Genomic DNA, 5,978 nt, shown 5'->3' on the forward strand with positions numbered 1-5,978 from the left:
TAATATCTTAAAATAGAATTATGCTTTATCCCTGCTATGAGTATTGTAACAAAACAAGTACAAGCACAATGTCACGTAGGGATCTCAGTCTGTTGGAAAAAGTATCAGTAATCATTAGTTGGTAGAGGGGTGGCACCAGGAAGGTAGTTATTTGCTCTATGTTATTCTTACATTTTGTTCAGTTTCTGTTTAGTGTGTCACCATGAAAGTCATTTTATTTGTTCCCCTTTACAGCTAAACATGACATTCCACTTGTTCATAGTGGCACTTGCTGGAGCTGGAGCAGCAGTCATTGCTATGGTAAGCTACCTAGCACTTTCTTCATCATCTGAATTGCTAATTCATTCTGGTTGTTGCTTAGTATCAGTTATTCAATTTCCATACTGTCACTCAATGCTATTACTAAAATATAATTCTGTAATTCACTACTCTCTCTTATCTCTATTTAAAATATATTAGTGGATTCCTTTTAAAGTAGATCATGATTGCTTTTTTGAATAAAACCACACCTTTTAGGACATGCTAAGAATTTTTACTGTTCACTTGCTGTGTTCAGGCAAGTGTCTGAACTCTTGTGTCTGTTTCACGACAATATTAATATACTTTTATTGTCTATGCCTTTCTGGGTATTCACAGGTTTGCCATGTTGCTATTTTAGGAGCAGAGTCTTTTTGTCAATTCTGTGCATATATGTGAGTGCATCAGCTTTTCTGTCAGGACAAATTTTTTCTTTTTTTAAATAATGAAGATTATTTTGAATTTGATCACATTTTGACAATGAAAATGTTCCACTGAGAAAAGAGTGCATGAGCTAGTGCCCTGTTGTTCTGGTACATTAAGCCACGTAGCTTAAATACATGATACTTTCAATGAAGTTTAAAAAAAAAACCTGTATAGGTCACAGTATCATATCAAAGATGCCATAGATGTGATACATCAGGCACTAATCCACTAGGAATTCACTTTGATGGCTCACACTTATTTTTGAAGGATTACCCACACCCAAGTATGCTTTTATTGGATTCTGTGACTGCATAGGGGAGGCGTGACAGCACTGACAGTTTCAACAGAAATGTTGGGGGGTCATTGCTGTTCTTTCTCATGTATAGGTAATAAACAGATACAGAAATGACCATTGAAGTAATACGTATTTTACTGTTGTCGATGTTGTGTCAGATAGAAACAGAAGGCATGAAGTTGTTTAAATGTAAATTCTACCATCCCAAAAGTGTTGTAAAGCTAGTAAGCATTCTGCCTGTGATGTTTTCCGAAAATCACTACAGCAAAACTGAATTATGAGAGAATTCCCCTTCTCAAAAGTTACCATGTGAGACGTACTCTTCAACTTCCACAGAGGTTTTGTTCTGTAAAATGGAAGTGCAATCAATTTTCCTGAAACAAGAACAAGGGAAATGTATAAGTGGTCTAGTCCCTCTCTCCCAGTATGATTGTGCTCTTCTGCAGGGTATTAGGTGTATATAAGGGGAAGAAAAAGTTGCTTCTGCCCTCCTGATACAATGACATGTCCCAAAAGGAAAGGAAAGACAAAATAAAACCAAAACCCTCCCTAGTCTAGATGCAATTCCACAGTTCTGAAAGGTTGAAGCATACTTTCACCTTTTAAAATATAAGCAGGCATGTGTTGTGATTTAACCCCAGCCTGCAACTGCCCTGGTAGGATAGGGAGGAGATTTGGAAAAAGGTGAAAACCATGGGTTGAGCTAAGAACAGTTTAAGAGAGTACAGTATACTACTACTAATATTGATGAAAAGGCAGATAACAAAAAGAGGGAGAGATCTAAAACTAAAAAAAAAGAAAAAACAAACAACAGTGATGTACAGCACAATTGCTGACCAATGCCCAGCACATCCTGAGCAGCAATCAGCCACTTCTGGCTAACTCCCACCACTATATACCAAACACGATGTTCCATGATATGGAATACCCATGTAGCTAGTTTGGATCAGGTGTCCTGGCTGTTCTCACTCCTGGCTTCTTATGCACCTCCTCACTGGCAGAGCATGAGACTGAAAAGTCCTTGATCAGGGTAAGCACCACCTAGGAACAACTGAAACATCAGTGTGTTATCAGAATTATTCTCAGACTAAAGCCAAAACACAGCACTGTGCCAACTATTAGGAAGAAAATTAACTCTATCCCAACCAAAACAAGGGCAGAATATGTCAATATGCAAAGACCGTGTGCTGTCTTGCATATGTCTGTAATTAAAACATCCTGAGGCAGACTCTGGAAGCTGCCCTGCTTCAATTTGAGTAAGTGTTGACAGGGCCCCACTGGCTTCAGGCTACTCAGGTCATGCAAGTGTGAAATTCAATTAGACAGACACTTAGAGATGACCTCCTTAGTGTGACAATGTTATCTAGGAACTTTGTGTTCAACAAAAAAAAAACAAAGGTGTTGGGACTGTTAAGCATATATGTCATTATATAACATGGATATTTATTTGAGATTATATAAGCTAAAGTACTTGTTTCCAGGCAAGTCATCCTACATGTAGTGAGTGTGAACTCCAAGAGTTTTCAACACTTATTCCAGAAGTTTGGTTCTGTAACATTTTAAGGAAGGGATAGGCAAAGAACAGGAGTTTAATGAAGGTCAGACTGTGGTCAATGTACCTTCAGAATAGTTAGTCTTTTTTTTTTTAGAAGAAAAATGCCAAGTGAAACTGCAATACATTACTTTTAAATTTGTCTCTTACTGGGTTGTTATCATATCTTTCGTGAGGATAAGAAATGTACCTACATTTTCATTGTGTATTCTTCAGCTGCAAGGTTTTCTGGTAGGTGTGTTTTAAAAGATAGGGAAGATACAAGTACACTGCTCAAATGCTACCCGCTTCTAGGATTCTCATGTCTACAATCTTTTGAATGTTCAAATTGTATTTTTTACTTGAAATCTTTAATTTTTCCATGAAGATGTGTGGAGTAGCTGAAGTAGTAAAGCAGGGATAATTTGTTGGTTTTTTAGTTCTTCAGTTCACGCTTGAACTTTGCTTCAGGTTGCTCTTCTACTTGTTGACTTAATCATGCTTAGCTCCTTCTGACAAAAGAGCTATCATCAATCTCTATCATATAATTTTCAAGTCTGAAGTTGCTTTATTCTGATAAGTTCTTTTGGTTCCTAACTTTCTGTTACTTCTGTTATAGGTTCATTATCTCATGGTCTTGTCTGCCAACTGGGCCTATGTGAAAGATGCTTGCAGAATGCAGAAATATGAGGATATCAAATCAAAGGAGGAACAAGAGCTTCATGATATTCATTCTACTCGCTCTAAAGAGCGGCTCAATGCTTACACATAAAAGAAACCTTGTCTTACTTTTTAACATAAGAATGCTTTGTTGTTTAACTAAAGGCCGTCCAACCATTTTAAAAACAACTGAAAGTGCTTCTCACAAAAGATTGTTTGGGTGACTTACATATTACCCATGTACAATTCTTGGTTGTCTAGCACTTGGTTTCTTAATTAGTTCTTACTTTGTGTGATCATTCTCTACCACAAAGCTCCTAAATAGCCTTTCCTGAATTCTCTTAAGCTAATTAGTTCTGCTAGGTCAAGGATACTAAACTATTGTCAAATGCAAATACGTGTTTGATTTTTTAATCACTTTGTATGTGTTATGCATAACACCTTTTGCATTGTTTCTTATATGTTTTTGGAAAAAAAAGTAGCTTTTTATACTTTTTGGTTTTGAGTTCAGTAACTACTTTAACTACAGGTATACTTCAAAGGGACCATTGTACCTGATGTACAATATAGGAAGAAAACATTCTGATGACTTTCCTTAATATTTGGAAAACTTGCTAGATGGACCCTGATCCTGTTGAATGAAGGTCCTACTGATGTTTTAAACAATCAAGGGTGCAATTTCTAAATTTGTAGTGGGTAATGAAAAAAGAAAAAAAGAGAAAAAAGTTAAAAAAATACTAAAAAAAAAGGAAAAAAGTGCTTCTTATCTTTGTTAACATTGTATTATTATTGATGTTTTTAAAGAATATTCTCTTGTTCCAAGTTTCATGGGTGATAATTCCTGTTTGTATTGTGAGCATGCAGACCGTGGTGCTAACAATGCATGGCCACTTGCCTTTTGAAGGAATTCAATACCACGGCTACCTGTTAAAGAGTTATGGTATATAAACAATTGTTAATTTAGTGATATAGTTATCCATAGTTTTTTACAGAATGATCTCTCTTTAATTCAATGATGGTTATGCTAAATTGGAGCTGTTCATGTGATGATGTAAGAAATTACTGCTTAGCTACATTTATGAAAGTAATATATCAAAAATACAGTGAAAATAGGAGTCAGATGTCTTTTTACCTGCTTTAAAAATTTAAATGGATTGCACCTGTCTGAACTGTAAAAGATATATTAAACAAGACTTCCATAAATGTTATAGCTTGGCTTCTAGCTTTCCTACACATATTGGTTTACCTGTATTACGTTGAAGTAAGGTGAAAGACCACTAAAGATATTATTATTTGAAAGAATAGTAATATATTTGATCCTTTATTTTGATAGGAAAATGTTATCAGAAAGATAAGTCATCTTAATTTGAAAGAATTACCTGTACCAAAAACAAAACAAAAAATCCTATTTAAGAAAAGTCAGTATTATTGGACCAAATTTGGTGGGTTTGTTTTTTGTTTCTTTTCTTTTTTCTTTTTTCTTTCTTTTTCTTTTCTTTTCTTTTCTTTTCTTTTTTTTTTTTTTTTGCCTATTTCTAATGCTACAAGAATGCTGTAAAGTGTCTTTTAAAGTGATGTAGCCTGACAAGACATTTTTGTCAGTGTTAAAAATCTTAGGTAGTTTTGTGCACTTATTGGACCATTGTGAATTCTCTCAGTGTAAGTGCATTTCTAATAAAACTTCTTGAGTAAAACTCTTCTTTGTACTATTACTAGTCATGCATCATCAGTAATTTTTAACAATTCTTGTAGTAAGTAGAGGGTGATACTATAGTTACTTGTGGCATGATAATGCATTAAGTAGTAGTATTAGTTGATTGAATTTTTTTTGTTATTTTCTTTTGCTTGTTTGGGATTTTTTTTTATTCGGGGCTTTGTTTGGGGGTTTATTTTTTTTACACTTAGGCTGTCCTACAGGGTCAACAGTTTTCTGATAATGTGCAGTACCGATATTACAGTTCTGCAAAAAGTATTAGGAACCTCTTTTTGGATTCTATATTGTAGTGTTTCAGTTTTGTGTCTTAAAACGTTTGTGCTGATTTTAAAAAAATGTCTTTTAAACTCATGTAATGATGTTAATGCTTTTGGCTCTTCTCTGGTATTAGAGTTTGTATTTTCACAAAGAATGCTTTGTAGCAGGCATTACAATTAATCTGTTTTGTACATAAATGTGCCAACAGCTTGATGGTGGCGTTTTTGAAGTGTAGAACAAAGTGCTTGCAAAAATGTAATAAACACACTTGTGTACTTTGTGTACTTATTAATTGTTTGTGTCACATAGTTTTTCCTTGCCTATACTGGACAAATCATTATAACCTGAAATGGAAGAAACTTGTTCCTTCTGTTGTTGTTGCTACTGGCAGACTGTTCTCAGTATCATGCATTTTTTGTACAACCTCCTTTTAGATGTTCAAGAAGATAGTTCCTTTAGCAGAAATTATGAGAGCAAAGAGTAAGATTTAAAAATGAATAATCTGGAGATGTTATATTAATTAGAGAATCTGTCTTTGTCAAATCTGTGACAAAAAAAAAAAAACCTGATTGCCACGAATAATTAAAAAAAAAATAAATCCAAGCTCTGAAGAGTGATAGTCTTATCCTTTTTCATGACACAGTTCCCTCTGGCCTGTACCTTTACAAATCACACAGAGGTAAAAGTACAGTGCCTCAGTTTTGGGTAGTTTGTTCCACCGTATTACGACTCCTGATCATTGCCCATGTACAGATTGCTTCAAATATGTCATTTACTCAATGTTTAGTGTCAGAAAT

At 34.6% G+C, this 5,978-nt stretch overlaps 1 long non-coding RNA gene across 1 annotated transcript; it reads left to right on the forward strand.

Annotated features, from left to right (window-relative positions):
• The first annotated feature begins 193 nt into the window (after positions 1 to 193).
• On the forward strand, positions 194 to 3,928 carry LOC104409283. Its single transcript, XR_719938.1, has 2 exons — positions 194 to 300; positions 3,169 to 3,928. It is a non-coding gene; the product is annotated as an uncharacterized LOC104409283 (long non-coding RNA).
• Positions 3,929 to 5,978: the final 2,050 nt, after the last annotated feature.

The sequence above is a fragment of the Nestor notabilis genome, unplaced genomic scaffold (assembly GCF_000696875.1).
Source record: "Nestor notabilis isolate BGI_N333 unplaced genomic scaffold, ASM69687v1 scaffold16497, whole genome shotgun sequence".
Classification (NCBI taxonomy): Eukaryota; Metazoa; Chordata; class Aves; order Psittaciformes; family Psittacidae; genus Nestor; species Nestor notabilis.